This window comes from Erpetoichthys calabaricus, chromosome 5 (assembly GCF_900747795.2).
Source record: "Erpetoichthys calabaricus chromosome 5, fErpCal1.3, whole genome shotgun sequence".
In the NCBI taxonomy this organism is placed as follows: Eukaryota; Metazoa; Chordata; class Cladistia; order Polypteriformes; family Polypteridae; genus Erpetoichthys; species Erpetoichthys calabaricus.
Window position 1 is genome coordinate 243,581,616 of NC_041398.2, and position 26,520 is coordinate 243,608,135.

General features: G+C 41.1%; 1 protein-coding gene across 1 annotated transcript in view; it reads left to right on the top strand.

The window, feature by feature from the left end:
* Window positions 1-9,703: 9,703 nt before the first annotated feature.
* Window positions 9,704-26,520, top strand: part of ttc29 (tetratricopeptide repeat domain 29) — a 225,685-nt gene continuing 208,868 nt past the window's right edge. The window contains exon 1 of the mRNA XM_051928172.1: window positions 9,704-9,897. The gene's annotated coding sequence lies outside the window, so the exon portion shown is untranslated. The remainder of the gene's footprint in view (window positions 9,898-26,520) is intronic.

Sequence of the window (26,520 nt, forward strand, 5' to 3'; positions counted from 1 at the left end):
AGGATGACTCCCCATGTCCTCCTGCAGCGTCTCCTGGCAGCACCCATGGAACCCAGCAGGGCTGTGAAGCCGAACTCCAGATCCCATGGTGCCCTGCAGGAATCTGGGGCACCTCTAAGCTGCAGAGAAGTCTTTGTCTAGCGTCTTGGGGGAGGCAGTGTGTAAAAGTAGCTGCCTTCCCCCATTCTTCCATTCTCGGAGCGTCCATTACAACACACTTCAAGAAAAGAAAAACCTGTATTGAAGTTGTGATTTTAAATTTATACAGATATCAAGGGATGAATTTAAGTCACTTTTGACTTCAGCATTTTAAACAGGTGCTCAAAATGGCTACCACAAGCGTCCAAAAACTCTGATTACAGCGAACTACTGCTTGAACAATGTTGGCCAAAGTGTCCAGTGAGACTGATGCGCATGCTGTTTCAATTTCTTCTCGAATTGCGGCCATTGTACACTAGTTGGTTTTCAACAATACACAACATCCTTTAGGGTCACCCACAGATAAAAGTCCAGCGGTGTTAAATCAGGAGAGCATGGAGGAAACTCAACTGTACCTCTTTGTCCTATCCATTGTCCTGGCAAATTCTTATCAAAGTAAGTTCTCACGTCTCGGTGGTAGTGTGGTGGTGTGCCATCTGCTTTAACACTGCTGGACTTTTATCTATTTGTAACCCAAAAGGATGTTGTGTATCATAGAAATCCAGTGGCACTGGCCTCGCTTTGAGAAGAAATGGAAAGGCATGTGCATCAGTCTCACTGGACACTTTGGTCAACGTTGTTCAAGCAGTAGTTCGCTGTTACCAGAAGTTTTTGGACGCTTGTGGTAGCCATTTTGAGTACCTGTTGTAAATGCTGAAGTCAAAAGTGACTTAAATGCATCCCTTAATATCTGTATAAATTTAATATCACAACTTTAATACAGGTTTTTCATTTATTGAAGTGTGTATACATTTTATGGCCCCTTCTGTATATTTATATTCATTTTTTGAGCTTCTGTAAAAAGCAAAATTTCCTCCTGAAGACAAAAAAATTCTATCTATTGTGAAATATGACGCCCCGGACACACACAGGCGGACACCGATTCAGCCATCACCACACGTTTATTAGACAAATCTAATATTTACAAGTCACTAAGTGCACCGCCACCAAGCCCCACAGTCCCCCAAAGTCCAGGCTCTCAATAGCCACTTTCTTCTTCTCACACAACATTCTCACTCGGACCTCTCCTTGCCTCCTCTGCACCGACCTCGTCTTCCTCCTCACCCGACTCCAGCCCCTGACTGGAGGGAGGCGGCCCCTTTTTATTCCCCCCGGAAGGGATCCAGCTGCATCCTGAGGGCCTGTAGCCACACCTCTTTGTGGCGGAAGCCCCAGAGCTGAAACCGGAAGTCCACCGGGTGTCTCCATATCTCTTCCCCCCAGCACTTCCCAGTGTGGCGGAAGTACTGAGGTCCAACACTCCCAAGGCATCGGGGCGCCCCCTGGCGGTGACCACGGGCCCCTACAGGGTAGAGCTTCCAAGCTCTGTACCCGTGGCCCCAAAAGCAAGCAAGGAGGACGCCCCCTCGTGTCCTGGAGGAGGCACAAGCCCTCCTCCGCTCCTCCTGGGCATCCCGGTCGGGCGACAAACCCAGCCGGGTGCCACACTATCTATCTATCTATCTATCTATCTATCTATCTATCTATCTATCTATCTATCTATCTATCTATCTATCTATCTATCTATCTATCTATCTATTATATAGTTCCTTTCATATCTATCTATCTATCTATCTATCTATCTATCTATCTATCTATCTATCTATCTATCTATCTATCTATCTATCTATCATATACTGCCTTTCCTATCTATCTATCATATTAGATAGATAGATAGATAGATAGATAGATAGATAGATAGATAGATAGATAGATAGATAGATAGATAGATAGATAGATAGATAGATAGATAGATAGATAGATAGTGCCTTTCCTATCTATCTATCTATCTATCTATCTATCTATCTATCTATCTATCTATCTATCTATCTATCTATGAGAATTCAAGTCTGTTCATAAGAATAAAGTTTTTAAAAATGTTATACATACACTGGTTTGGTGTGTTGTCATTAATGCAGTAAATGCAAAAATAAAGAAACACAAATATATTCTGTGAAGTCAGTCTGTTCAGATAAAAATCATCAGATTAAACAATCATTCAAATCCAAGTTTGGGAATCCTTGACTTCAGTGACAATGCTATTCAATAATCATAAGTTTAAAAACAGACACAGGGGAGCTATCAGCAGATGCAAAGATTTGATTTATTATTATCATTATTATTATTATTATTATTATTATTATTATTATTATTATTATTATTATACACAACTATAGTCTCAAAAAGAGGGAATCAGAGTCCACTAAGACAGAAAAAACTACTTGGAAAATAATAATGAGGGAAATTAGCAAAACAGTAAACATCTGTTTCAGCTTCCATTATATTCTTTGAATGTGCCTTAGAAAATTAAAATGTCTGGAAAATAATGAATGCATATTATTAACAATAATTCAAATTTAGGCATAAAGCTATTGAAACACAGGTATATTCTTTTTTATTTTTCTAAAGCAAGAGGTTCTTCAATAACTTCTCAGTTAATCTCTGTGAAATATAGAAAGATCTGAAATGTTAATTTGGACAGATTTATCCCGGCCCCTCTGCGACCCAACCTATTTTTTTACATGCTAAAGCTTCTGTTCTCTTCCCAAGACTTCAGTTTCTAATGAGACTCATTCACTTTGATACCAAAAAAAAAATTGTGATATCATTTAATTGATTCACTTCTTAAAAGGCCAGGCTGCAGCGTATGCTAATGACAAATAGTAAAAATCTCAGTAGTGATTCCAAGTTATTTTACTTTTCTGCATCAAGACCTTGATAGGGAGGGGACAGTGAAGACCCTGGGTTACAGTGACATTATGGATTCAGTATTGGGATTTACACCCCCAGAAATAACACAATTCAGGCAGAATGACTTATGACAAAGAAAAGACTGAACTTACAGTTCCATGGTCAAGCGTTCACCCCCTTTGATTTTCCTAACATTTTTCATATTTTTAACATGGGATGTTAATAATGTCTCCATTCATACCCTAATACTAAAGTACACTTAATATGACTGAACAAATGGTAAATTTTAATACTTATTTATCAAAAATCATTCAATATCCACTAACCTTGTGTGAAAGAGTAATGGACTTTTCCCCATTTTTATACACAGAATTAGGGATCTACCAGGACCCACAGTGTGACCAACCCTATCTACACAGATTTTACACGATTTGGTTGTCTTAATCACAAAAAGTTATTGAATATTCTTTCAGAAATATCAATAAGCAGCAATATTAGAAGGTATAGGTATCTTGTTGTCAGTGATCCATGCTCAAAGTGTGACAGCTCCCTTTTGGTTTTGCTTGAGATTTCCAGTTTAATTGCAATCTACGTTTACTTGTCTGGAAGTACAGACCAAAGTTCAGATTTATAAAATTTGTGTATGCACAAAAAGATGTCTGAAATGTACATATGCAGCATTCCATGTAAACACTGGGATTTATAAAGGAAAACTTGATGGGGGTCATGTGTATAACAGGGTGAGCCAAAAATGAGTACCACATTTCAAACGTTTATTCTAGAAAAACTGGATAAAATAAGATAAAATAAATTTCATTACAACACGAGAAAGAGTATGCAAAATTGATTTTTTTCACTGTGTTTTAAAAATGATGTCTTCAAGGTGGTGGCCATCATTAGCGATTCACTCTTCGAGATGATTTCTGAACGCTCGCATGACTCTTTTGGCCATTTCAAGGGGAATAGCGGCGATTTTGTGGCGAATAGCGTCCTTGAGGGGTTCAAGGTTTTGAGGTCGGTGTGTGTAGACCTTTGACTTGAGCGAGATCAGGTGAACGTGAAGGCCAACCGACATCGCTGTGCAGGGAGATCAGCTTCCCTGGAAACACCTCCTGCAAAACCTTCATGGATCTCCGCGCAGGCCGTGTGAGATGTCGCTCCATCCTGTTGACACCAGGCATCCACCACATCCATTTCTTCCAGTTCTCTAGCATTTGAGTGTAACGTTCTGAAGTGACGGTCACCGTTGCTCCCCCCTCCTCAAAAAAGTAAGGGCCTACAATACCAAATTCTGTAATGGCGCACCAAACTGTAACGCATGTGCTCACTGTGCAGGGGTCTCTGATGAAGTTCATGAGGGTTGGTTTCAGCCCAATAGCAAACGCTTTGCTTATTTACACAACCATTCAAATGGAAATGTGTCTTGTCTCTCCACGTGATGATGGCATCTCGATGAACGGTTTGCAGAATGTTGGCACACAACTCTTTACGGCTCTCCCAGTCTCTCTTAGTGAGCTCTTGCACTACCATCATTTTGTATGGATGGAAATGAAGGTCCTCATGCAAAATCCTCCTCAAAGACGTGTTGGAAATGCCTAAGGCAGAAGCAGGTTTGTGAAGTGAACGTCTAAGGGCTCGTTTATACTTCACACTCAGAACGAGTATGCGCATGCATCATGGCTGCCATGCGTTCCCAGCGTTCATTTGACGTGTCCTCTGAGCAGGTCTTCAGAAGTTACCGCGACGCATGGGTGAGTTGCAGTACCAGCTATATGTGACAGAAAGCCTCTCTGCGGATCCTGCGGGATCGATGTGTGTGCTTCGATGTTTGATGAATGGCTCGATGTGGTGAAGCAAAATCCCGACATACAGATGCATTCGTGATGCTTTTATATTTAAGCATCACATATTCCCGATCGTAATGACACGATTCATTTTACAAGCCTTACATACCATCTTTTGTGCCGTCTTTTTTTTCTGGGGCTTCCTCCTGACCTGACAGGTGCGGCAAACAGCAATAGATCACCACACAGAACACATTAAGTGTATGATATTCCAACTCTCTGCACATTTAGAAGTCTTAGATTTATACTTGATATCACTTTCATGATGAAATACTTTAAAGTATGTATGTTACATTTTACAGATAAATCGTTAATTTTGTTTAAATAATGAACACTGTTAATAATGACACACATGGGGGTGACACGGTGGCGGAGCGGTAGCACTGCTGTCTTGCAGGGAGTCACGTCGCTGGTATTCCCTGCCTGGAGTTTATATGTTTTCCTGGTGAGTTCCCACAGTGTGCTCCGGTTTCCTTCCAAAGATATGCAGATTTGGTGACACTAAAATGACGCCAGTGTGTATGTGTGTGCTTGTATTCACCTTGCGATGAACTGAGGCCTCGTCCAGGGATTGTTTCTGCCTTGTGCCCAATGCTAGCTGGAATGGACACATCCCTAGATTGATGGATTTAATCATTAAACATCCTTTTCAGAGATATGCGGTAAGGTGTCTTCGGAATTTAGTGGGTGTTCCAGGAAATTCACAACACAGAGAAGCTGAACCTGTTCTCACCATGATAATCAGGGACTAGATGACTAGTCAGGGTTAAGGAAAAGCTGAATGGAGGAAAGTACGGGGATACCCTTAATGAAAACTTAGTGTTCTGGACCTTAGACAGGGTCAAAGGATCACCTAACAACATGACACGACACTCTTAGGGACAACTCTGTGAAAGTCCTTGAGTGGACCAGTCGGAAGCCAGACTTGAACCCAATTGAACATCACCAGAGTGACTTAGAAAAATAGCTGCCCACTCATGGTCCACATCCAGCCTGATGGAGTTTGAGAGGATATGCAGAGAAGAATGTCGGAAAATCCCCAAATCCGGCTGTGTAAAGCTTGTCATGTCAAACCCAAGAAAGTCTTCAGGCAATGAAGTACTGAATAAAGGGTCTGAACACTTGAGTCAGTTGGATATTTACAATTTCCATCCATCCATCCATTTTCCAACCCGCTGAATCCAAACACAGGGTCACGGGGGTCTGCTGGAGCCAATCCCAGCCAACACAGGGCACAAGGCAGGAACCAATCCCGGGCAGGGTGCCAACCCACCGCAGGATATTTATAATTTTCTGTTTTAAATATATTTGTAAAAATTCCTGAAAACCTTTTTTTTTTTGCTTTGTCATTCTGGGCTATGGAGTACTGCTGAATGACGGGAAAAATAACTTCAATCATTTTAGCAAAAGGCCGAAACATAAAAATGCGAAACACATGTGGCAATGAAGACCACTGTGACCAATGACGGTAAAGTGACCTGCTATGCCCAGCTAATCTACGTTTCCTTTGAGACCCTGACCAGAATTAGCGGATCAAAGGTGCAACGACACACCCCAATGTACTGAAAGTGCATTGTCACAATCAATGGTGTGCTTCAGCGTTCATTTTTCCACTTTTCTAAGGGAGATTTTTGCTAAAAAAATATGTAGTTTAAACAAGACTTCTGTTATATAAGTGATAAGTACCATACCTCCTTTACCAAAACACATCTTTAGAACTCACCTGACATCCCCGTCCGCCTTATAGACATATATAGATAGACGCCGCATTCACTGTGTTGCCCAGTCGACATGATACGTCAGCGTGTCCGCCATACTGCGAGTGGCAAAAGTGCCATTTAAACTAATACAGGTAGACGTGGAAACCGGGTTTTCTAATGAAAAACAATAACGTTTAAAACAGTATGGTTTAAATACAACAGATTTTGGTGAATCGTTTACATGCAATTATTTACAGTTAGGTCCATAAATATTTGGACAGAGACAACTTTTTTCTAATTTTGGTTCTGTACATTACCACAATGAATTTTAAATGAAACAACTCCGATGCAGTTGATGTGCAGACATTCAGCTTTAATTCAGTGGGGTGAACAAAACGATTGCATAAAAATGTGAGGCAACTAAAGCATTTTTTGAACACAATCCCTTCATTTCAGGGGCTCAAAAGTAATTGGACAATTGACTCAAAGGCTATTTCATCGACAGGTGTGGTCAAGTCCGTCATTATGTCCTTATCAATTAAGCAGATAAAAGGCCTGGAGTTGATTTGATGTGTAGTGCTTGTATGTGGAAGATTTTGCTGTGAACAGACAACATGCGGTCAAAGGAGCTTTCCATGCAGGTGAAAGAAGCCATCAAAAAAAACCCATCCGAGAAATTGCTCCAGTATTACGAGTGGCAAAATCTACAGTTTGGTCCATCCTGAGAAAGAAAGCAAGCACTGGTGAACTCAGCAACGCAAAAAGACCTGGACGTCCATGGAAGACAACAGTGGTGGATGATTGCAGAATCATTTCCATGGTGAAGAGAAACTCCTTCACAACAGCCAACCAAGTGAACAACACTCTCCAGGAGGTAGGCGTATCGATATCCAAGTCTACCATAAAGAGAAGACTGCATGAAAGTAAATCCAGAGGGTGCACTGCAAGGTGCAAGCCACTCATAATCCTCAAGAATAGAAAGGCTAGATTGGACTTTGCTAAAGAACATCTAAAAAAGCCAGCACAGTTCTGGAAAAACATTCTTTGGACAGATGAAACCAAGATCAACCTCTACCAGAATGATGGCAAGAAAAAAGTATGGAGAAGGTGTGGAACAGCTCATTATCCAAAGCATAGCACATCATCTGTAAAACACGGTGGAGGGAGGCAGTGTGATGGCTGCCAGTGGCACTGGGACACTAGTGTTTATTGATGATGTGACACAGGACAGAAGCAGCCGAATGAATTCTGTGGTGTTCAGAGACATACTGTCTGCTCAAATCCAGCTAAATACAGCAGTCAAATTGATTCATGATACAGATGGACAATGACCCAAAGCATACAGCCAAAGCAACCCAGGAGTTTATTAAAGCAAAGAAGAGGAAAGTTCTTGAATGGCCAAGTCAGTCACCTGATCTTAACCCAACTGAGCAGGCATTTCACTTGTTGAAGACTAAACTTCAGACAGAAAGGCCCACAAACAAACAGCAACTGAAAGGCCTGGCAGAGCATTAAAAAGGAGGAAACCCAACATCTGGTGATGTCCAGGAGTTCAAGACTTCAGGCTGTCATTGCCAGCAAAGGGTTTTCAACCAAGTATTAGAAATGAACATTTGATTTCCAGTTATTTCATTTGTCCAATTACTTTTGAGCCCCGGAAATGAAGGGATTGTGTTTAAAAAATGCTTTAGTTGCCTCACATTTTTATACAATCGTTTTGTTGACCCCACTGAATTAAAGCTGAAAGTCTGCACTTCAACTGCATCTCAGTTGTTTCATTTAAAATTCATTGTGGTAATGTACAAAACCAAAATGAGAAAAAAGTTGTCTCTGTCCAAATATTTATGGACCTAACTGTATATCCATTTATACACTAATAATAATAATAATAATAATAATAATAATAATAATAATAATAATACATTTTATTTGTACAAGGGGCCTTTCAAAGAACTCAAGGACACCGAACAAACAATAAATAAATAAATAAAAGACACAATTATAAACAACTTAAAACATCAGAAAATCTAAAAATTAAAACCAAACAAAACCACTGTAATCAGAATGAAAAAGAAAAAGCCATTTTAAACAGATGCGTTTTAAGTTTGCATTTGAAAAATGAGTATGATTTGATGTTTCGGAGCTCCGCAGGTAATGAATTCCAGAGCTTGGGAGCAGAACGGCTGAAAGCTCTGCTCCCCATGGTGGTTAGACGGGCGGGAGGGACGGTCAGATGGGTGGAGGAAGAGGATCTAAGGTTTATTAAATAATTCCTCCCATATAAGTAATGTTTCTCGGACTGCCTTCTTCCATCTCCGAAACATTTCTAGACTTTGTCCTGTTCTTACGCAACACAGTACTGAAGTATCGGTTAATGCCCGAGTCACCTCACGTATAGATTACTGTAATGCTATTCTATCTGGCATCCCACAAAAACTTATCCATCGCTTACAACTTCTTCAAGATTCTGCTGCCCGGATAATAACCTGCTGTTCTAAATCCACTGAACATATTACACCAATTCTCTCTCAACTTCACTAGGTCCCTGTTAACTACAGAATACAATACAAATTACTGCTCTTAACATTTTAAGCTCTCCACAACCTCACTGATCTCCTACAGACTGACACTCCTCTCACTCACTCAGATCCTCATCTGCAGCTCGACTTTCTGTACCGCACATCCAACTCTGGTCTATGGGAGCTCCAGCGTCTCTCATAGCGCTCCTCAACTCGGGAATTCTCTTCCCTCTCATATACATCAGCTCGATTCAATAACACATTTTAAAACTACGCTCAAAACTTATCTTTTCAAACTGGCATACCAATTGTGAGTTTTGCACTGTTGCTGCCAGTTATCTTTGTTTGTTTGCTAATTATTACTTTTTGATTTATCATTCTCTTGTTTTAATTTTCCTAATGTTGTTTAATTTTATTGTAAGGTGACCTTGAGTGCTATAAAACGGGATTTTCTAATGGCCAGATATAATCAAAACAATTGTTCAGCCTTACCTATGAAATGTAATCCCCCGGGATCTAGTTTGGAGCGTACAACGGTTTGTACAATCCCAAGCAGCACATTATTCATTACTTCACTGCACAGTAGTGCCACTCGCAATATGGCGGCGACGTTGACGTACGATGCTGCTGGTCATGCGGCGTCTAGTAATTCTATGTCTACGGTCTGGCTCTCGGCCACACGCACTCCGCAGCGCGCTCCTCCCGCCCATCCTCGCCTCTTCCGGAGTGCCGTTGCTATAGTGACGGCGTCCGCCCTCCTGCTGTTCCAGTTTGGTGGAAAGCAAAGCTGAGCTCTCGAGAGGATATAAAATACCGGCGTCAAGCTTCTGTGACAAACTGGGGAAAAACTATCAAGAAAGTATATATTGTACCTTGACCGTCACGAAAAAGTATAGATTCCGGCGAATTGTGTGATGAAGTGAAGACTGGAAGTCGCGTGAGCTCGTAAGTCTGTTTACGGGTTGGGTTGCTGTGGATCTTTTGTTTTACTCTGGAACTCTAAAAAAAGAAGAAAAAAAGCATAGATAAAGCAAATTTATTTACTTACTTTCTTAAATTGTTCAAAAACCTTTTTTTTGGAGAAGTAGGGAGATGTACTGCTCATATTAAATAGGCTGAAATTACACAAATCTCCAGGACGAGGTTAATATTATTTACGCTCGAGTTCTTGAGGAGATTAGCGAGTACAGATATAAATCACTGAGGCATATTTTTAGGAAGTCACTGCACTCTGGGGGAATTCTGTAGGACTGGAAAATGGCAAGTATTATGGCGTTATATAAAAAGGGTGACCGTGGAGGTCCAAGCGACTATAGGCCAGTAAGCTTAACGTGCATCACAGGAAAATTAATGGAAGGAATTATTAAGGATAAGATTGAGCAACACCTGGCAAGGACAGGAGTGTCAGTGAATCATCTTCATGAGTTCAAAAGAGGGAGGTCGTGTTGTACTGACATGCTGGAATTCTATGAGGAAGCAACAAAAGGTTATGAGCAGAGTGGAATATATGCAATTATTTATCTGGACTTTCAGAAAGTAATTGATAAGGTGGCACATGAGCCGTGGCAGTTCAGGGTTTGGTGTGAAGATGGGTGTTGAATTGGCTCAGACACAGGAAACTGAGGGTGTTGGTGTCAGGAACCTCATCAGAAATAGCTGATGTTAAGAGTGGTGCTCCTCTGGGGTCAGTGCTAGGGCCGCTGCTAATTTTAATATATTGTGTGTGTATATATATATATATATATATATATATATATATATATATATATATATATATATTCACAGCGCATCACTTTTTCCACATTTTGTTATGTTACAGCCTTATTCCAAAATGGATTAAATTCATTTTTTTCCTCAGAGTTCTACACACAACACCCCATAATGACAACGTGAAAAAAGTTTACTTGAGGTTTTTGCAAATTTATTAAAAATAAAAAAAACTGAGAAAGCACATGTACATAAGTATTCACAGCCTTTGCCATGAAGCTCAAAATTGAGCTCAGGTGCATCCTGTTTCCCCTGATCATCCTTGAGATGTTTCTGCAGCTTCATTGGAGTCCACCTGTGGTCAATTCAGTTGACTGGAAATGATTTGGAAAGGCACACACCTGTCTATATAAGGTCCCACAGTTGACAGTTCATGTCAGAACACAAACCAAGCATGAAGTCAAAGGAATTGTCTGTAGACCTCCGAGACAGGACTGTCTCGAGGCACAAATCTGGGGAAGGTTACAGAAACATTTTTGCTGCTTTGAAGGTCCCAATGAGCACAGTGGCCTCCATCATCCGTAAGTGGAAGAAGTTCGAATCCACCAGGACTCTTCCTAGAGCTGGCCGGCCATCTAAACTGAGTGATCGGGGGAGAAGGGCCTTAGTCAGGGAGGTGACCAAGAACCCGATGGTCACTCTGTCAGAGCTCCAGAGGTCCTCTGTGGAGAGAGGAGAACCTTCCAGAAGGACAACCATCTCTGCAGCAATTCACCAATCAGGCCTGTATGGTAGAGTGGCCAGACGGAAGCCAAGACTTGAGGCTGGAATTGCTGCCAAAGGAGCATCGACAAAGTATTGAGCAAAGGCTGTGAATACTTATGGACATGGGGTTTCTCAGTTTTTTTATTTTTAATAAATTTGCAAAAATCTCAAATAAACTTTTTTCATGTTGTCATTATGGGGTGTTGTGAGTAGAATTCTGAGGAAAAAAATGAATTTAATCCATTTTGGAATAAGGCTGTAACATAACAAAATGTGGAAAAAGTGATGCGCTGGGAATACTTTCCGGATACACTGTGTGTATATATATATATATATATATATATATATATATATATATATATATATATATATATATATATATATATATATTAGGGACTTGGAAGGCATACAGGCTTGGGCACATTTGTGGCAGATGAAGTTTAATGTAATTAAATGTAAAGTATTACACTTTGGAAATAAAAATATGAGGTTTGAATACAAAATGGGAGGTCTGAAAATTGAGAGTCCACCTTATGAGAAGGATTTAGGAGTCATAGTGGACTCGACACTATCAACTGCCAGATAGTGTTCTGAAGACATTAAGAAAGTAACAGAATGTCAGGTTATATAGCGCCTTGATGTGTGGAGTACAAGTCCAATTAGGTTACGTTAAAGCATTACAACACACTGGTGAGACCTCATCTGGAGTTCTGTATGTAGTATTGATCTCCAGGCTACAAAAAGCACATAGCAGCTTTTGAAAAAGTCCAGAGAAGAGAAACTAGGCTGATTTAGGGCTACGTGCGATGAGTTATGAAGAAAGATTAAAAGAGCTGAGACTTTACAGTACATCGAGACCTATCAGGAACACGGAGACACACTTGGAAACTTGTGAAGGGTAAATGTCTCACAAACATTAGGAAATTTTTCTTTAGACAGAGAACCACAGACACTTGAAATATTTGACCCAAGTAGTGTGGTAAGACAGTAAGACTTTAGGGACTTTCAAAACTAGACTTGATGTTTTTTTAGAAAAATTAACTGGCAAGGTTTGTTGGGCTGAATGGTTGTTCTTGTGTATACTGGCTTCATGTTCTAGTCTGGACGCTTGATCAGTGAACGCTTCTGAAATTAGTCTGGTATTGTGCCTTAAATATAATCAGCTCAATTACATATGCATACACTACCCTATCAATCCATCCATCCTTTCCCAATACATCTGTTAAATAAATGAGGCAAATTTACTTACTATCTTGACCTGTTCAATTATCTATCTGTCTGTCTTCTTAAACGTATAGTCAGGAATCATGATCAGTGCATGCTTGCAAGCTCTCAAATTAGTCTATGATATGGTGTCTATCATGTAAACAGCATTTTGAAGAAGTTTTCAAGTTACTCTGATATAGCGCTTTAAATATGATTGGCGAAATTGCACATGCATACACTGCCCCATCCATCCATCCATCCTTTGTCAATACTTCTAAAAATATATATGAGGCAAATGTATTTACTTACTGACTTAACCTATCTATCTATCTATCTATCTATCTATCTATCTATCTATCTATCTATCTATCTATCTATCTATCTATCTATCTATCTATCTATCTATCTATCTATCTATCTATCTATCTATCTATCAAACATATAGTCTGGAATCATGATTGGTGATAGTTTACAAGTTTGCAGAATAGTCCATGATATAGTGCCTTTCATATAATCTGCGTCTGAATTTTTAAAATGAAATTCTTTACTCGGGCGGCACGGTGGCGCAGTGGTAGCGCTGCTGCCTCGCAGTTAGGAGACCCGGGTTCGCTTCCCGGGTCCACCCTGCGTGGAGTTTGCATGTTCTCCCCGTGTCTGCGTGGGTTTCCTCCGGGCGCTCCGGTTTCCTCCCACAGTCCAAAGACATGCAGGTTAGGTGGATTGGCGATTCTAAATTGGCCCTAGTGTGTGCTTGGTGTGTGGGTGTGTTTGTGTGTGTCCTGCGGTGGGTTGGCACCCTGCCCGGGACTGGTTCCCTGCCTTGTGCCCTGTGTTGGCTGGGATTGGCTCCAGCAGACCCCCGTGACCCTGTGTTCGGATTCAGTGGGTTGGAAAATGGATGGATGGATGAATTCTTTACTCAAAACTCAAAAACTCAAAAGAACATACAATCATGAGACAATATACAATACAATCCATCAGCATCCAGAGATAACCATGTTAAATCAAATTCAATTTTGTTCCTATTTGGTTGTCTTCTGTGCCTGTTTGTTTTTCAGCCTAATCAATGAATTTAAATTCTACTGAAGCTTAGTTCTGCCCATAATAAACAATGGAAGACTGTTAGCCCATTTAGCTTTGTGTATTTAAAAGGTCCCAATCAACAGTACCAAATTAATAATGTACTAGGGGGTTTTGTTACCCCCCCCAACCAGGGCACGGTACGAGCCTTTGCCCTCTGCTCGCTTTGCTCTCCATACCCCCACTCCTCACCCACACACACCCCCCCCCACCAAAACCTGGGCGCGGTACGAGCTAGCCACTTCATGTCTCTGTCAATCGCGTTGTGAGGGGGAGAGGTGGTGGGGGGGGCTGAATGCACGCTATGGAGATGCCATCAGATCAGCTGCTGGCTTGCTGCTGCCTAGCTGCGTGTTCTGCTTGTCGCGCTGCGCATTGATCATTTAAAAGTCTGTACAGCAGCTGTCCTTTTGTCTCACTAACTTGTCTCCCGGGACGTTAAAGTGTCTCTTGTGGGACGTTAAAGTGTGTCTGAGAAAATCACGTATCCTCTCCTTTCAAGATTTTTTTTTTATAATAGCGAGATATCATTTCTTTAGGTATGTTATTCCTCACATAACATAATATGTGGTCAACTTTTTTTTAAAGTTAACAGTAACCATAAGAGCTCCAGACAATTTTGAATTAATACCCAAAGAGATTGGGTAAATACAGATAGCAAATAAATGTAAGATAGTTTCTGTCCCATTACCTCAAAACATACAAAGTTCACTGTGATCCTGCTTAGATCTGGTCAAGGTTAGCTTAATGGGATACATTTTATGTACAATTCCATGCGTGATTTCTTTGACCCTATTTGTCAGGCAGTAGTGATGTGGGGTTGTCCATACAGTTTCATAATCAATGTTTTCAAATTTTGCATTCCAAAAGGAAATACATGAAGGCATTACACAAGAGTTACATTTCTTCTTCTTTCGGCTGCTCCTGTTAGGGGTTGCCACAGCAGATCATCCATCCATCCATCCATTTTCCAACCCGCTGAATCCGAACACAGGGTCACGGGGGGTCTGCTGGAGCCAATCCCAGCCAACACAGGGCACAAGGCAGGAACCAATCCCGGGCAGGGTGCCAACCCACCGCAGGACACACACAAACACACCCACACACACTAGGGCCAATTTAGAATCGCCAATCCACCTAACCTGCATGTTTTTGGACTGTGGGAGGAAACCGGAGCGCCCGGAGGAAACCCACGCAGACACGGGGAGAACATGCAAACTCCACGCAGGGAGGACCCGGGAAGCGAACCCAGGTCCCCAGGTCTCCCAACTGCGAGGCAGCAGCGCTACCCACTGCACCACTGTGCCGCCCCCCAGGCCGGCTAGGCGTCGTCAGATGGCGCCTCCGACGTGATGGCCGGCAAGGGGGTCGGAACCGGTGCGGCTCATCCCCGCTCCAGCCACCCACGGAGCGTGGGACGGGGGGCACAGCGGATCATCCTCTTCCATATCTTCATTACACAAGAGTTACACAATGTCCTCATATGAAGCATTAGCATTTTTACATTTTCGGTCTGTTAAATTAATGTTCTTTTTATAAATAAACACACATTAAAGAGAAAGGATTCCCATCACCAAAAGTTTATTTCTATTAATTAAAGCAATTACCTAGTTAGGAATGGCACTCATAATGGTGGAATTTGAAATTTATCTAAAAATTTTATATAAGACAGCAACCTGCCCTGCTTATTTTATAATTGTGCAACTAACCATATGCCATTCCTAAACCATGAGAGTGAAAATAAAGTTTTGCTCTTAAATTAGATTAGATTAAATACATTTTATTAATTCCAATGGGAAATTCAAAATCCCACAGGGAAATTCTGAAATTCTTATAATTCATATCTATGTTGTTCCATATGCAATGAAGAGAAAATTATCTTTGTAAATTAACATCCATGATGGAAACACTTGCTTGTGAAAGCTGGGCAATCTGATTGGGAGTTTATTTACATCAAGATTGCATTTTAGCAGAAACATCCATTTTGGTATGGGTTTCCACATACTATGTGTCATGTATCTTTCAATTCAGTTTAATTTTAAAAATTCTATTTGTAGCATAGAGATCTAAGACATTGTTGCCACCTTTATTTTTGGGATTAACTAGGATGGATTTCCTTTTTGAAGCCCGGATGCGTTTAGCCACCCTAACCCAGACACAGACAGGCACAACACAGGTTTGCCACACAGCAAACGGTTTTATTTGTAGTTGCCTCCATCACACAAGGCTCACAGAGCACAACATGGTCCCTTTTGCCGCCAGTCCTTCCACCTCCACTCCTCCTCAAGATCTTTGTCCATTTTTTCCTGACTCAGGCCATTGAGTGGTGGTGACTGGCTCCTTTTATAGGTCACCCGGATGGAGTTCAGGTGCCCAACAAGCTTTTTCTGGCAGCATTTCTGGATGTGGTGAAAGTGCTGCCAATAGGGCCCTGTAAAAGACCAGGCGCCCTTTGGCGGTGGGCACGGGCCCCAACAGGGTTGAGCCTCTATGCTCATGACCCATGACCCTGCTGGAAACCAAGGGGGCTCTCCTCTGTCACTCTGAGGGAGAAACGGTTTTGAAAACACTTTCTCCCCCGGTCCTTCCATGCTCACGACGTCCCGGCCAGGTAAGGACTTCAGCCGTCCGCCACACCTTATATAATGAAACTTATTTTTACATGTAAAGTTATAACTGGATCTATCATAATCTACAATTATATTGTTAGGAACATGTAAAGAAAGGGCCATGTAGTCAAACTGAGAAATGCCTTCTGTCTCAGATAACAGAACTTGACCCTCCAATGACCAATCTCTAAGCAACCTTATATTGAATCTCTATTTAGCTTTCTCTACAGAAGGCACCAAATTTAGTGTCCTTCCTTAATCTTGTTCTTTACGTATTTTAATTCCAAAGTTTGTCACCACTTTCTTTACTGGTATGCCAATGACCTTTAAAAAAAAAAAAAACAACGGCCATTAATTGTCAATGTTTAAATCTAATCCTGAGGCACAGGAGGACTCATTCATACATGTGAGTACTTCAGCAACTTCTTCCTTGTCAATAAGAAGAGCAGTTGTACCATCTGCCAGCTGACATAATTTAACCTTTGAACCTTCGATATTGTTGTCTTTTACCACATTATTATTACAGTGCAGTGCCAAAGTCTGAGCCACTAATAAAAACAGGAAAGGCGATATAGAACATCCCTGATGAATACTTGTACATACGTTACACCGTCCAGATGTTCCTTGACATAATCTCACTGTGCTTGTGCACCCATCATAGAACATCCTAAGAGCATCCTGGAAATAAGGCCCAAAACCAAATAAATCAAGGTATTTAGATATTAAATTATGATATATATGATATAAAATCATGCTATCGTCTTTTATAATATCGCTATAATCCAGTAAGTTCAGGATCAGGCATATGTTACTAGAAAAGTGTCTACTCTTCATAAAGCCAGACTGTGCTTCATGTATTATTTGATACAGCCCACCCTTTAATCTATATTAAAGCAAACAATTCTGTATCATTATTTAGCAGCAGTTTAAGCCTCTAGTTTTCTAAGAATAGGCCATCTTTATTGACATTTGTTATCGGACAAATCGCCCCCACTTTAAAGAGGGAGGCATTTCCTTCCTTCGTAATGAATCATTAAATGGTTCAAATAAAATACCATCAAACACATTATGAAAGTATTTGTAGAATTCATTTGTGAAACCATCATTCCTTGGGAATTTGTTTTCTTTTCATTTATTAATGTTAACTCTGATTTCCTGCTTTGTAATTGGCTGATAACACTGAGATGTGAATGCTTCGTGAACACCTCTAGTGTACTTCGCCACTGTGAACAAAAACATACACATGTGCTGTTCCATCAATCCATCCATCCTTTTTTCCAATAGTTCCATTGCCATTACACGCTGCTTATGAATTTGTGGGATGTGGAACTTTAACTAGATAGATAGATAGATAGATAGATAGATAGATAGATAGATAGATAGATAGATAGATAGATAGATACTTTATTAATCCCAAGAGGAAATTCACAAGTAGAAGGACTTTTTGTGGTATAACATTTGATGAAATTTAAAAGACATTTGGAGTTTGAGAATGTAAAAAATGTTTTGATGTTCTTTTAATACTAGGTGGCTTTGCCCCCTGCTTGCTTTGGTCTCCAACACCCCGGCCTGTGCTACGCGCCAGCCACTTCGCATCTCTGCCGCTCGCTCGCATATGTGGATTTCACTTTCACCAAACAACAAATCTTTAATTCTCAATTTCCAAATGGAGCACAGGCAGGTGAAAGTGACTTGCTCAGGGCCACACAGTGTCAGTAGCAGGCTTTGAACCAGCAACCTTGGGGTTTGAAGTCCAAAGCATTAACCACTACGCCATCCTGCCAGACTTAAATCTGTAATTTCTCTCTATTATATAAAAAAAATCCTGGGATGAGATGAGACTTTTTAGCCTGGGACGAGATGTGACTCTTTCAGAGAGAGATACTTTCAAGTCCTGCGAGACGAGACTTTGTGCCATGAGATTTAACCAGACCCGAGGCCGGAAATAAAAGACAAAGAGTAAAAGACAAAGTGTAATGTCGTAAAGAGGTTCAAAAACGTTGGCGCGATACACATGCAGAGCAGTTTAGATATAATGAAAGTACTAAAATTCGATGAAAGTCTCAAATAAATGATAGTAAAGATCGCATTAGCGCAAACAAACGGAAATTATTATATGCTCTGGGTTCCCTTTATCCCAAATAAATCTTTTGTCTTTTACTTGGTGAAATAACGGAACAGCGAAAAGAGATTGAATATATTGTTCGGATTTAAACTTTAAGTTGGAGACTTGTAGATCGTCTAATTCGTGTTGCCATCAGGGAAAAGCAATGTTTCTTCCCAATGAAAAGGCGTATCCGCGAGAATTAAAAGATTTGTTGTTTGGTGAAAGTGAAATCCACATACGCTGTCACGCTTGGCTCACAGAGTTGCACAGACACACAGATTTTAGAGACAGAAACGTTATTCAGACACTTTAAACAAACATAAGTCTCTTTCAGGAGTGAATCGAGCTCCGTGTGTAGTCGGAAGGGACAGTTTTTGGCAGCATTTCCGGATGTGGTGGAAGTGCTGCCAATAGGACCCTGTAAAAGACCAGGCTCCCTTTGGCGGTGGGCACGGGCCCCAACAGGGTTGAGCCTCTATGCTCATGACCCATGGCCCTGCTGGAAACCAAGGGGGCTGTCCTCTGTCGCTCTGAGGGAGAAACGGTTTTGAAAACACTTTCTCCCCCTGTCCTTCCATGCTCACGACGTCCCGGCCAGGTAAGGACTTCAGCCGTCCGCCACACCTTATATAATGAAACTTATAAATCTTTTGTTTTTTACTCGGTGAAATTAAAAGAATAGAAAATCGTCCTCTTCATAGGGGTGTGCCTCACGAGCAGAGGATGTCTGGGGGAGAAGAGAGACAAGGCAGTGAGAGAAAAAGACAGCTGCTGTACAGGCTTTTAAATGTTCAAAGTGCCGCACGAGATGCAGATCACGCGGCACGGCAGCAGCAGCAATCCAGCAGCTGATCGAGCAAAGAGGAGGTAAAAAAATAAAACTCTTTGTTTCCCATTGTATCACCATTTAAGAGGGGTCTCAGAGGAGCGACCGCGTCTCCTTGGTGGTGCATTCAGCCCCCCTCTTCACAACGCGAGCGACAGAGATGCAAAGTGGTTGGTGTGTAGTGCAGGCCGGGTGGTGGTGGGGGGGTTGGTGAGCGAAGCGAGCAGGGGGCTTAACCCCCTAGTTTTAGATAATATATAACATCATTGACTAAAAAGAGGCGAGATAGAATTCTTCCAGTTGAGCAATTACTGCATATTAAGCAGTCTATTGCATACACAAATAGTACTTTTCAGTGGTACAGGTGTGTACTTAGAATAAGATCTGAAATATTCCTTTTTATAGCACCTTTCAAATAAAAACATTTTCATATCCAAACACCAAAAATCTTTTTTATCCAACACAATTCATTGGGTCCTGTCTAGAGGTAAATTCTCTGATTTTTGCCCACCGCTTCTGCAATCTTGGACAGAAAAGGTGGAAGTTGGACAGATTAGTGATTGAAGTGGCTTTCTAATTTGTATCACCTTTCTTTTTGTCTTGGCATGGATTGTCAAGCAATGGAGCTGCACAATCTCATAAAGTGCCATGAAAGAACCATTTAAGAGTGTAGGGAGCAACCAAGAACACGACCCTTGGCGTTCTTACTGAGAGGCAGCAGTGCTACCTCACAGTGCCACCTCATAAGGTCTTATGTACTAAAATGTGGGATGAAATGGAAAAAAAAAATCAAAATGAAAAGAAAGATGTACCATGTGAATTATTCATTTATTCATTTAATCTTCAAGCAGACTCTTTCTTTTAAATGCAGTGACCTGGAAGGCTGGAGCTATGGTGGAAGTGCTTGGCACAAAGCAGTGGTACACACCATACAGGGTACAAGTCTCTGGTGGGGCTTACTAACTCATTTATTCACACAGGACCAGTTGAGAGTCACTTAACCTGCTCACCTTACAAATCCGAAGAAAATTGGTGTACCCAGAGAAAACCAAGTTAGATACTAAAAGAATGTGCAAGTTGAATTTGAACCCAGGGACTGTTTAGATCTGTGAGGCTTTAACATCAGCCATAATCACACACACACTGTAGCTGTCAAAAGTACCTATTTAGAGTGACCGACTGGAAATTTTCAATTTGCCCAACTTATGGCAGCATGGGTGTGTGCATGAATGTCCATCCATCCATTATCCAACCCGCTATATTCTAACTACAGGGTCACAGGGGTCTGCTGGAGCCAGTCCCAGCTAACACAGGGCGCAAGGCAGGAAACAAACCCCGGGCAGGGTGCCAGCCCACCGCAGGTGCATGAATGTGTAGTACCCAATAAGGTTTGGTTCCCCCCACCCCAACCAATACTACCTACCAGGATAGGCACCTACTCTCTGAGACCCATAACTGCATGGGCAATTTAGAAAATGGAAAGAACTAATCCGACTGCATCTGTTAGGATATGCTTGTGAGGGGACACATGCTTTCATATGAGGGTTTGAAAAATGAAAGCATGGTTTTTAAAGATGATTTTTATTTCTGTTATATTTTAAGCTCCAAATTATTTCATTATTATATTTTAGTTAAGTTGGATGTTGAAAACAAATACGTATAATTGAAGTGATTTTTTATAAAACATAATGATACTTACCCTTCATTAATGAGTCCAATGGAACTTGCCAATGTATTTCTGTACACATGCATGAAATTAGACAGTAAGATGGCATCTAGTGTCCTGCCAGCTTAACACCTGATTTTGAAGTCTTTCAATTACAGTTTACTGTGTCTTGTTTATTTGCAGTGTGTTGATGGCCTTTCATTTTATTCTTTCATTTATCAGGTAATTTGGTCTTTTATTGAGTTTATTTTACAAATTAAAGGTATTTTTTTCATTTATGCAAATTGCTTTCCCAGGATACTTTGTGTTACTGGTATTGTGGGTTTTTAGTGTAATCAGCGACCCTGAATTCTCCACATATAAGTAAGTGCAGGTATGTGCCTAGTGATGGAGAAGAGCCCCAGAGCTCCATCCCATCCAGGATATCTGTTTCTTCTTTGGATCCATGTATTATGGGATAGTATCTGGTTCTGTGCAACTCTAAATTGGACAAAATGAAAATTATCACTTTAATAAATTCATACAGGATTATTTAGCCATCATGTAATAATACATTTTATTTAATAGGCACCTTTCTTAACACTGAAGGTCACCTTACAATGAAATTAAACAACATTAGTAAAATAAAAATAAAGAGAACGATAAATCAAAAAGCTATAATTGGTAAACAAACAACAATAACAGGCAGGAACAGTGCAAAATTCAAAAGAAAAGAAAAGTTTTGAGGACACAGTTTTAAAATGTGTTATTGAATCGAGCTGACGAATATGAGAGGGAAGTGAATTCCAGAGTTTAAGAGCACTTCGAGAGGACGCTCGAGCTCCCATAGACCAGAGTTGGATGTGCGGTACAGAAAGTCGAGCTGCAGATGAGGATCTGAGTGAGCGATAGGAGTGTAAGTCTGTAGGAGATCAGTGAGGTTGTGGTGAGCTTTAAATGTTAAGAGCAGTATTTTGTATTGTATTCCATAGTTAACAGGGAGCCAGTGAAGTTGAGAGAGAATAAGTGTAATATGTTCAGTGGATTTAGAACAGCAGGTTATTATCCTGGCAGCAGAATTTTGAATAAGTTGTAAACGATGGATGCGTTTTTGCGGGATGCCAGATAGAGCCGCATTACAGTAATCTATACGTGAGGTGACTCGGGCATTAACCAATACTTCAGTACTGTGTTGCGTAAGAACAGGACAAAGTCTAGAAATGTTTCGAAAATGGAAGAAGGCAGTCCAAGAAACATTATTTATATGGGAAGAAAAAGAGAGAGTACTGTCAAGAGTGACTCCCAGGCTCTTCACTTGGGTAGAGATGTTTGTGTTAATATCTATATATATATATATATATATATATATATATAAAAGCCAAGTCGCCTGATCATGGAGTACGCACGCACGCACGCACGACAGAGCCCCGCCCACCAACTCTAACCCTCCTCCCGCGTCCACCCTCGCTCTCGAGGCATGCGCACTGTCTGCTCATGTGCCCGCCCCCAACTCCTCACCAAACACATCCTGAGTTGCTTTGGTCTGTGCTACAGTCCACATGCACCTCTGAGCCACATTGACTGTTCATTTTCCTAACATGACCACCGCTTCACATGTATTTCATGGAAACAACTCTTCTTTCAAGGTTATACAAATTCCTGCATCAGGTAATTGTTTCTTTCTATCGGATATTTCTGGAAAAATGTCATCGACGAAACTGTTGCTCTCGAACTTCGCACCATAGCTGTAACCTTTGTTTGCCAACATTGCGATAACTTCGGCGACGTGCTGTCCGTTGTTCTTAGTTACGGAAGCATAGTCATACAGTCTGGTCAAAAATACGCTGACTACATAAATACTTCCAGAGTTTATGGTGGCGAGGCAGAAATTATGGTGATGTCCCAAATACTTTCAGCTACTATCACCATTCACTTCCGAGAACGTCCTTCATTCCATGAAGAATTTCTTAGCAGTCTTACTCCCACTGGCGTGCCTCCGCATAAACTCAAAATTAAAATTGGTTCAGTCGTCATGCTTCTCAGAAACCTCATGCCAGAAAGAAGTCTCTGTAATGGCACTAGACTGACTGTTACCAGCATTCACTGCAATGTACTGGAGTGTAAAACTATCGCAGCTGCTACCTCGCAAACTGTCCTTATTCCCCGGATTTCCCTGACCCCATCAGATTCAAATTTGCCTTTTACTTTTACACGCAGACAATTTCCTGTTAGATTGGCCTTTGCAATGACAATTAATAAGCCACAGGGCCAAACTTTCAAAAAGATATGCCTGTATCTGCCAAAACCAGTTTTCAGTCACGGACAATTGTATGTTGCTCTCTCCAGAGTTCCATCTTTTCATTCACTCACAGTCGTATCCTCAAACCTACCCCATTTGGACAACTGTGTCTTTCAGGAAGTGTTCACCCATCAATAAACAATTATGCGGCATATACTGCGTGGGTCGGCTAGTTGTTAATTAAAATAGAAGAATGGTTAACCTTAGCAAGTGTGGATTTAGAACCAATGAGGATCATTACATGCAATGAAGAGATGGAATTTGTATTAAAAAATAAATAAAAAATAATAATAATACATTTTATTTATATAGTGCCTTTCCCATGCATCAAGGTGCTTCCCCATGCTCAAGGCACTCACATTAGAATATATTAACATTTACTCTAACATTATGCAGTGGGCTGGCGCCCTGCCCAGGGTTTGTTTCCTGCCTTGCGCGCTGGGATTAGCTCCAGCAGACCCCCGTGACCCTGTAGTTAGGATATAGCAGGTTGGATAATGGATGGATGGACTCTAACATTAGAGATAACACACCTCTTGTAGTTAAGAAAGCTGACCAGAGGCTGGTCTTTTTTGGACAGTACAAATAACAAATCACAAAATGATCAGCACTATCTACAAATCTTTTACTGAAGTTATATTTATTTCCTCTGTTGTGATTGGCTTTAACAATATCTCCTCTGATAATAGGAAGCAGCTCAAGATAACATGACCCAATGTTCCGTATTTCTCTGCACAGTCTCATGTGTCAGCCTCAGTTTAGGTGTCTTGAAAGTCCTTTTGTTTTACATATTAGTAATTTTATCACTGCAATACAATGTACAGGGGCAGCATGGTGGTGCAGTGGGTAGCGCTGCTGCCTCGCAGTTAGGAGACCTGGGTTCACTTCCTGGGTCCTCCCTGCGTGGAGTTTGCATGTTCTCCCCATGTCTGCGTGGGTTTCCTCCCACAGTCCAAAGACATGCAGGTTAGGTGCATTGGCGATTCTAAATTGTCCCTAGTGTGTACTTGGTGTGTGTGTGTGCCCTGCGGTGGGCTGGCACCCTGCCCGGGGTTTGTTTCCTGCCTTGCGCCCTGTGTTGGCTGGGATTGGCTCCAGCAGACCCCTGTGACCCTGTAGTTAGGATATAGCGGGTTGGATAATGGATGGATAACAAGCTCATTGGTGCTTTTTCAATTCTGTTTTAAGCAAGCACATGATTTGACCAATATGATGTCCTGTGACTGCATTGTTCATGCTTATGCCAATGCAATGGCTAGGTAGTTTACTTCAGCGTGTATATTATGAACCTAACAATTCTCATATGAAAAATACAGCCGTGGACATAAAACAGCCAACCCAAAATCTCCAGCTATGAAATACAAGTTTTATTTTCCCTTTTTGTATATGACATTAAATGCATAGCTTTTAGTAGAGATATCACAATACATTGAAAATGTACAATAGGCAATACTTGTTCAATACCATGGGAAAAAACAGAAATCCCATTGAGTGCATTTTTATTAAAAGTGCCTCCATTATTCAATTGAATAATATTGTGTCTTTTTCTGTAGTCAGTCAGTCATTGTCCATCCCGCTAACACAGGGCCACGGGGGATCTGCTGGAGCCAATCTCAGCCAGCACAGGGTGCAAGGCAGGAACAAATCCCCAGGCAGGGTGACACACCCACACACCAAGAACACACTAGGGACAATTTAGGATCACCAATGCACCTAACCTGCAAGTCTTTGGACTGTGGGAGGAAACCCACGCAGACACTGGGAGAACATGCAAACTCCACGCAGGGAGGACCCAGAAAGCGAACCACAGGTCTCCTTACTACTGCGCCACCATGCCGCCCTTTTCTGTAGTAGAATAAAAAAATATATAAATACTAACAGTGACAACGTCTATGAAGCATTGAAACATAAATTTATTTTGCTGTTGATGTCAGTAAGAGGGAAGATTCAAAATATCTTTTTCTTTAGGTTTAAAGTATGACTGTTTTTTTATAAGGGGTTACCTCAGAAAATGTTTAAGTTTTCATTTTTTTCTTTTTGACTTGTTGCACAAAAGGGCAGAGAAGGACAGCATAAGACGTAACAGAGAAATTTAGAAGAGAGCTGAGAATGGGAAAGAGCTGTCCGTTTTCACAAAGGCTAATTGTTTCACACACAAGTCTATTGTACTTCTCTTTTATTTATTATCATGCTGAAGTTAAAATACCCATGGCTTTACATTCAACTGATTTTGTAGATGCTACATCTGGTGTTATCGTAAAATCTAACACGCATTTATAGATAGCGGTATGCACTCTAATATTACAATTACAGCAGAATATTTTTTAAAAAATAGTGTTAACAAATGTAGCTATATGTATATCGTTATTAACCATCCAACAAATCATTACTATAAACCCTTAATGTCCATCCATTTTTTTGTAATGGTCCTAGAAGAATGTAGACATCATACAGGGAGATTCTGTTGTAACTCCTATTAGGACGAAGCAATCTGAACCAAACAAATCCGCTCTATACCTTGACGTGTGTGTAATCAATTGCATTACATGCGATGCTGGAAGTGGTTTCCGTTTTCTGCCTGACACATTTCGACACGGTGCTCCATGTTCCTGAACGTATCAGCAAGCGTCTCAGGGGGGCATAGCAGCAATTTCACGTTGGATGTTTTCCTTGAAATCTTCCACAGTGTGAGGCTTGTTCTGATAGACTTTTCCTTTGAGCATACCCCAAAGGAAGACGTCTGGTGCTGTCAGATCTGGTGACTGTGGTGGCCAAAGCCTGTTGCCAAAGAAGGACTCAATTTCTGCCATGCTCCTTGCCAATGTGTGACACGTTGCTCCATCTTGCTGGAAGTAACCTTCCGTTAACTCATGATCATCCAGTTGATTCTGACATTGCTTAAAAACGAATTGGTAAGCCAATAGGTTCGCACCATGAAGATGCGCTGCTCAATACTGTACACCACCATGCTGATGAAAAGTCGAGTGACTGAGTGAAGGGGTATGGACGATATGCACCCAGAAGTTGCAAACGAAGGCTAAAACGTCACGACGGCTGTCTGGCGCCTACCTCATATCTCTGATGCAGGGGCATCCCAGCTTGTTTGAAGCTCCATATACTGAAGAGCACATTGCACATTGTTTCATTCAGATTGCTTCATCATAGCAAGAGTTATTACAGCATATTCAGGGCCTCTTTAGAGTGAATCTCACTGTACAATAAGAGCTTCCCCATCTAGTTCTACCCTTTAGATTTCCACTTGGGGAAAGTAAAGAAATTAACTAAAATAATCATTATGTAGTTATCTATCTAATATATAGTGCC